General features: G+C 44.7%; 1 pseudogene; it reads left to right on the forward strand.

Moving 5' to 3' along the window:
• The first annotated feature begins 7,954 nt into the window (after nt 1-7,954).
• On the forward strand, nt 7,955-8,055 carry LOC130464631 (uncharacterized; annotated as a pseudogene).
• Nucleotides 8,056-8,393: the final 338 nt, after the last annotated feature.

The raw sequence follows: 8,393 nt of genomic DNA on the forward strand, positions 1-8,393 counted from the left end.
ATCACTCATAGTTCCTGCATCGATTTTCCAGATTTGTGCGAACACACGAATTTGAGGCACGAGCGCACACACTGCCTTGACTTTTGGAGCCAACTCTGTAGACTCGTGCGAGCGCACAAAATGTCCGTGCGATCGCACGGCACCTGCTCGAGCAAATCTCAGCTGTTTTTCCATCATTTTCAACATTATCTCCTGAAAACCACAAAGATGGAAAAGGGGAATAAAAGAACAGCAAAACTATATAAAACTAACAAAAAAGCATAATAAAACTCTATAAAATCCTAGCCTAGAGCGACATAAATGCCGCTCATCAAACTCCCCCAAGCTAAGCGTTTGCTAGTCTCTAGCAAACAAAACTCAACTAGGGAAGAATGAGCAACCTATCAAGTTCTAAAATTGACCAAAATCAAAATCTAGCAAATCTAATCAAGGCAAGACTAAAAATGGAAAACGCAAATCAAGAAAAGAGAGAAAGAAAAGAAGAAAAGAAAAGAGAAGAAAAGAAAAGAAATTAAACTACAAAATCCAAGATGGGGGCTTTGTTATGGAACAAGCATAGAAGAACACTAATATTACTAATCAAATAAATGAGTACACGCTAACTAATGTCCCAAATCGAGTGAAAGATTCGAGCATCAAGCAAAGCGAACTAAAGGCAAACACTAGTCAATCCCCCCACATCCGGGCATACCACGTCAAAACTCTAGATCTTATTCACCTTTGAGAATAGCGTCTCGAGACACCGCGAAGGCGCCAGAAAATCAAGATTAGGCTACCCGACATCTTAGCATGACAATCCCATTCCATAAACTTGACCAAATCCTCCCTCCACCGACAATGACTCAACTCAAAAGGGTCAAGAGGACATTTTAGGGTGTAACGTAGGCTAGGGGTAAGGTGCGGAATAAATTTGGGATGTGGTGCTCATACCTAAAGTGAAGCGCAATAAGAACTCATCTCAAGCATAATCAACCGAAAACAAACTTTTCCACTTATTTGGGATACCCCCAAGTTTATCAACAACAACTCTAAACTACAACTCTTTTTGTTCTTTTTTTATTGATTTGATTTTCCTCTTTTTTTTTGTGTTTCAATTGAAACTTTTCTCATGCCTTGTTTTTCTCTATTTTTGGCTTTTTCAGAGTTTAATTCTATATTTTTTTTTGCTTTTTGCATCAATTATTCACTATGTACAACACTCTTCCAAAACTTTGACATTCACACCAAACAACATTCATTTCTCAACTTTGCATATTCAATCCAAAACATCAAGCATCATAACTCAAAGCTTCACTATCACTTCTAAGGGTGAAAACAAAACAAAGGCTATTAGGCTTGTATTGTGCTCATAATGAAGGGTCAAGGCTCAAATGGCTAGCAATGGGGCAAGTGCAAACAAAAACATATGAGAAAAATAGAAAATAAAGTTCTAAACTAAAAAGAAAAATAGTCACCGAAAGAAATGCCTCTATCGTCCCCTAAAGTAGTTCGGTCGCGGTCTCGGGAAGGAAATGGTCAAACTCGGGAGACAGGAAAGTCAATGCTAAGGATCCATGCCACTCAAATGAATATATGAATATGTGTTTGGGCTAATTTGAACATGAACCTCACAAGGGAGCAAATACCATTCTCTCCGGCATCAAATCACTAGAGAATTCAACACCATCTTACCACAAGCCAAGAGTTCATGACGCATGCTACCCAAAGTTCAACCAACTTTCTTGACACCAAATCCTAGACTCGACCCAAGACATTAAAAACCGTGTAAAAATCTACCAACTAGGAATAAAAGCATTCTAATCTACAAGTTCCAATTTTATATGCCCCAATCAAGAATACTGCCTAGAAAACCTAGAAAACTTGCCTTGACGAAAAAGAAATCGAAACAAAAAGAAAAGGAAGAAAATAAGAAAACACACCAAAAAGGAAACAAAAAGAAACAAACACAAAGAAAAAGAAGAGAAACTAAAAATGAAGCTAAATCAAACTAAGAAAACAAAGAAACAAACATGTATTGGTATGATTTCAAAGCAAAGAGCATCAACAAGTAGGCATCCACAAACAAACCCCCCCCCCCCCCCAAGTTAGAATTAGGCCATGTCCTCAAGGCCTAAAACTAAGCAAGGAGGGGCACAGCTACCCATCAACCCAAATTCCCCAACATGATATATGCCCGCCCCCAAAAGAATGCAATAGAGTTAGAAGGATGTTACCGGAAGTATCGTGGGAGCAAGTCCCGCAAAGACCCGTTAAAACCCGAACAAACTCACCAAAAATGGACGGACAAGGCACAAGGTGCAAAGTGAGAACCCACCGCAAAGAATCATACCAAAACAATGCTAAAAAACAAGCAAGAAAAAATGTTAGTAGACAAGGGCCAAATGGCCAAAACACACCAAAAACATCATCAAAGACTCATCATCATCATATACACAACCACATGAAGTGGCAAGAAGAAAATCAACACCAACAAGCTGCAAAAGATCCCAAGCAAAACCCCCACTCCGCAATTCTCCCCCAAGCTAATTGCAAGCATACCATCACATCAAGAGGGGGGGAGAAACGGAGGGAACCCTAAGAAGAAGGACCCGGGGCATGCGCCTTACCCTTTGCATCATAAATCCTCCAAAAGTCATCCCGCTCAAGGCGATGGGCACGGGCCGCATCGTCGGTGAAAGGGGTGACATTGTAGGTGGGGTCCACGTCGGGCCCCGAAGCATCGGTGTAAGGCGGCCAACCATATTCGGGCCGAAGGGGGTAGTTGCCATGGGGATCGCTCTCCACGGGGACCATCCCAACCTCCCATGTACCCCCTAGGCCACCCGGTGAAATCCTCGGGCCAACCTTCTGGCCGATCAACCGGTGGGGGAGTGGGATACATGGGGTCACCTCGGTAGTCACTCCCGCCCATCATGGTATAATCATAAGGCGGAAAAGAGGGAGGAGTGACTCCGGGTTGGGATGGGCCCGTCCAATACGGGTAGGTAGGTGTACGCTCCTCATTCCAACTAGGGATGAGCCCTTGTTGGGGAGGGTGATAGGGATAGTTGACATAGGGGGCAAAATCCCCTTTGTCAACATGAAAATCGTACACCCGCCTACTGTAGTAGGACGAGTCAAAATCGGGATAAGAATCCCCCGTGCGGCTTCCTTGTGAAGCAAGAGAAGCCAAGGTGTTAGCTTGGCTCTCTTGTCCTTGCAAGATAGCCGCAAGGGTGGATTGCAAGCCTTGGAAATCAAAAGGAGAGGAAGAAGAGGACATACCACCCTCATTAGGGAAGGCTCCAAGATAGGAGGACTACGGGGAGGACCATGTGGAGGAGAATCCGGATTGGGTTGAGGAGGAGGAAGCCGCTGTGCTTGGGCAACAAATCGCGGGTCACGGGGAAGCAAGTACTAGACATTAGGAGTCCAAGAAGTGATGGCGGGATTGGGGAGGATGCACCAATCTCGCAGCTTTACCATCCAAATATACTTGTCGTCCTTGGTGGCCTTGATCCACTTGGCATTGGAGAGTGTCCTCAAGTCAAGGAAATCCCCTCCGGGAACCTCATCCAACTCAGCTAAGATGTCCTGATAGGGATCACCGGGGAGTGCCCTCAAGAGAAGAGTGAGCATCCCTCCTAAGAGAATATCCCCACAAGTCGGCTGCCCATCCCGATGCTCAATGATTCGGGTGATCAACAGCTGCCCAAAATCTAGGATCCCCTCATTCTTCTCCGTGGCTAACCATAGGGCGCCAAGTTCCGCACTAGACAAGGATCCGGTGGCCCCCTTTGCAAAGACCGCATATAGGAGCATGCGGTTCAAGTAACGGATGGCGGGGTGGTGAAAAGAAGAAGACTTGGACGAGGAGGAAATGAATTTCTTCTCCTCTCCCGTGAGCTCTCCCCACCAAATATTCTCATCTTAGTTGTCCACACACTCCGCCAGCGGATTAACGATCAAACCCCGGTTCGGGTGAGTGGTAAAGAAATCATTCGGGTTGATGTTAAAGAAATCAATGATCGCCTCGTCGGTGAGCACGTGTTGATTATTGAAAGCTTGGAAATGAAGCTCAACCGACTATTTTCCATTGTCATGCACCCGGCGCCTCCTAGCCGAGGAAAGAACCTCAAGAGTGACCCTCTTATAAGTTTTGGCATTCATGGTCACAAAATCCTCAAGCTCAAGCCCCGCAATTAAAGCGTTTAGCTCCTTTTCGAACCCCAAGTCCTGAACGGTCTTTTTGTGATAGAACTTTGTCGGGCGGATGTTCCGCTTAGACAATTCCTCATAGTAACTCCAAGACCGTTGCTCCGGAAAAACAATTCCGTAGGTCTCGAAGGCCGGAGGAGTGATAGCCTTCCTCTTGTTCGCTTGGGGGTTGGGTCCCTTCTTTGTACGCTTGGTCATCGTGATGAATCTTAGGGACAAAAATCTACACACAAGCAAGAAAAGAGACACAATGCAAGGCAAAAGGAAAAACTAAGTTAGTCAAAAAAAACTACAATATACTATCAAAATTATCACCAACAAGTATCACTTCATCACTCAAGTTCAACCTAAACAATCCTTATCAACCAATCCTCATCATCAAAAAAAAAAAAAAACAACAACCCATTAAGAATTCCACCAACATTTCACCAAAAATCGATCAATAGACTAGTCTTGACAAATATTCACAATGAAACATGCATAATAAGTGTAGACTAGCAAGGAACAAACACAAAAACAAACATGCAAATCCAAACAATCAAAATCAAAGATTTCAGAATTTCACCCAAATAGTATGAACAATGAGCTTAAATGTAAAGAACAATGAAGAAAGAAGTGAAAGAAATCGGCACCACAAGTAAGGGAGGTAGACAAGATCACCCAAAAGCAAACTCCAATGTTCCAATCACAACAAGGAATCACAAAATCAATGTTCAACCAAACCCTAAAAATTTGGGGTTTTTTTTTGAGAAAAATCAGAAATAATTGGTTTTGAGGTGAGGAATGAGGATGAATTTGTGAATGTGAGTGGTGTAGAGTGACATGTGTGAGAAAGATTGAGTAGGAAATGGAGTTTTGAGGAGTTGGAGTAGAGAGGAAAGTAGAGAGATGGTGAAGAAATGAGAAGTGAGGTGAAGAAATGAAAAAGAAAGGGGACGGATTTTCCAATAACACGATCGCAGAACAGCTCCGCCCGACCCGTGCGAGCGCACGAAATAACCGTGCAATCGCACGGTTCGAGCCCGATCGCACGCCCAGCAGCGCTCGATCGCACGGAAAGGCTGGGAGCAACTGCCTCGATTTTCCAGTTTCGTGCGACCACACGAATCAACCGTGCGATCGCACGGAACTGGAATTATGTTTCTTGGCTTGCTCGACTATTGCACACCCATCTCAACATATTTATTATGAAAAGAAAAGTAAAAGGATGAAAACACACAAAAACAAACCAGTACAAGAGTTAGACAACCGGTTTGCCTCCCGGGAAGCGCTCGTTTAACGTCATTAGCTTGACGGACCCCCCCAAAAAGGTCAAGGGGGGTCAAACACGACCAACTTTGGGTCAACACTAGTCACCATGAACTTCTTTGCCCCTTTGGGCACAAAGATCTTACCAATACCGCCTTTCAAGAGACGAAAGCCAAACGATCCACCAACATGCCCCTCCTCGGGAGTTGATGGATTCTTGACCTTCTTGGACTGCTTGGCTTTCTTAGCTGACCTATGGAACACCTTGGAGCGTTTAGCTCCATTAACATCTTCATCATGCATCTCAAATAACTCGGGGATGGTTACAACATCATCAAACTCATCCCCAAGAGTCTTTGGATCTCCATGGACTTCCTTTTCACCGAGAGAGGACCTAGCAAGCTTATTAGCACACTTAGAAACATGAAAATCGTTAGAAGAATTAGCACAAGTATGGTTGTTCTCAACACAAGCAAGAGTGTCGATTTTCATGCAACTTTTTATTTTGGGACAACATTGATCATCAATAGTGAGCTTGAAGCTAGCTTTGGCATCTCCAGCCTTCAAGGTGATAAGTCCCCCTTGCACATCGATAAGGGCACCCGCGGTGGCCAAGAATGGCCTCCCCAAGATAATGGGGGTGTGGGCATCCTCATCGATGTCCAAGACAACGAAGTCAACAAGAAAAGTAAGCTTGCCAACTACGAGGGGAACATCCTCAATCCTACCCAATGGAAACATAAACGATCGATCGGCTAGTTGCAATGACATAGCGGTAGGAGAGAGATCACCAAGAGTAAGCTTCTCAAAAATCTTATATGCCAAGATGCTCACACTTGCCCCCAAATCACAAAGAGAATTCTCAAATTTTAGCTTTTGAATGCTACAAGGGATAGAAAAACTCCCGGGATCATTGAGTTTTGGGGGAAAGGAGTGCTGAATTAGAGCGCTACAACTCTCCGTGAGTTGAACGGTCTCCTTGGGTTCACACCCTCTCTTTCCACTAAGAATGTCCCTCATGAATCTTGAGTAGTGGGGCATTTGTTTGAATGCCTAGGTAAAAGATAATGACACATAAAGTTTGCTAATGGTTTCCCAGAATTTGTGGAATTGGTCATCCATCTTCTTACCTGCAAATCTTTGAGGGTAGGGGGGAGTAGGAGTTGGGAGAGGAAGAAGGGTAGTCTCTTTCGACTTATCACCATCACTCATGCCATCGACATGAGACTTCCCTTCCTCATCATCATGGTCCGAGGACTCATCTCCCTTAGAATTTTCCCCCCTAGAGCATTGAGCTTCAACATGCGTAACACCATCATCTAAAGTCTTCCCACTCCTTGTCACAATTGCGTACATTTGCTTAGGAGGTTGACCTTGGGGTGGGAGACTTGTGTGCACTTGTTGCTCCTTGATGGTGCTAGCAAGTTGAGCTAGTTGGGTCTCAATCATCTTAAGATGAGTATTGGATTGCTTGAATCCATCCTCAAATTCAACGTTTTTCTTGGCTTGCGCCCCCACAAACGACTCCATGAGAGCCTCAAGATTCGACTTGAGAGGCGGGAGTGGTGGAGGTGCAACGCCATAACCACTTGGGTTGGATTGATATTGGTTGCCAAAGGTCCTCGGTCCATTGAATCCGGGAGGTGGCAAATGAGATGCACCATAAGGAACTCCCGAGTTCAAAGGATAACCCCCACTTGAGGCACCCCTAAATTGCCTATAAGAGTACTTATAACCCCCTCCACCTTGATGGTTGGGATTATAACCCCCTTGGTTGTATTGGCCTTGATTGCCAAAACCTTGAGATTGACCGTAGGGCGCTTGGCTTTGATAGCTTTGTGCTCTATAGCCACCTCGGCCTTGGTTATCATACCCACTTCCTTGGCCATAGCCTTGGTGGGGACCATACATGGAGGGCCCTCTAGGTTGCCTAGCAAAATTAGGATTGTTAGGGTTATCATTCCTAGACATCTCATTGATGGCATTAGCATACTCTACATCAAACTCTCCTTCATACGAAGGGCCATAATCCACAAATGACAAGTTATGCACTAAAGAGCATGCATCGGGGGAATGATTATAGTCTTGGCAATTTTCACAAAAGAATGTGCCCGGAGGCATCGAGCCATAAGAACTAACCTTGCCCTTCCCCTTATTGAGAAGAGTGGCCGAAGGAGATGGAATTGTGGACGGAGATGGTGGCTTGCTTGCTGCACTTCCCGCAAATGGTGTATTCTCAAGCTTCTCTAAACGTGAGCTAAGCTTCTCGATCATCCGTGCTTGCTCTATGGCGTACACCGAACCCTTTCCATCCTCAATCCTACTTTTCCCATCATAACTTCTTGCACCTACATGCCAAGATTGGTAGTTTTGAACTACATCTTCAATTATCTCCTCAATTTGATCTTCCGTTTTGTTCATGATGGGGCCTCCCGCGCCCGCATCTAAACTTGTTTTCGAGCTTGGACTCAATCCTAGGTAAAAAGTTTGTAGCAACAACCACTTGGGAATCCCATGATGAGGGCATTCCCTTTTGTACTCCTTGAATCGGTCCCAAGCCTCGAAAAGCGATTCATCACGGCCTTGCTCAAATGATTGAATCTTGTGGCGAAACTCCGCCGTCTTCCCATGAGAATAGAACTTGTTCAAGAAGGCACTAGTTACTTCGTTCCATGTGCGAAGTGAGTTGGGCTTGACCTCCTTGTCAAGCCAATCACTAGCACGCCCAAGCAAAGAGAAGCGGAACAAAGTCAATCTCATATAATCCGAGGTCACACCGTTGTGTTTTGTTGTGTCACAATAGTGCTCAAACTGCTTGAGATGCTCGTGAGGCGACTCATTGCTTTTCCCACAAAAGGGATGACTTTGCACCAAATTGATCAAGGCGGGCTTGATCTCAAAATTATTAGCACAAGTAGTCTGTGCTTGAATCCCACGCGTAGCCTCAA

Source organism: Spinacia oleracea, chromosome 6, assembly GCF_020520425.1.
Source record: "Spinacia oleracea cultivar Varoflay chromosome 6, BTI_SOV_V1, whole genome shotgun sequence".
In the NCBI taxonomy this organism is placed as follows: Eukaryota; Viridiplantae; Streptophyta; class Magnoliopsida; order Caryophyllales; family Amaranthaceae; genus Spinacia; species Spinacia oleracea.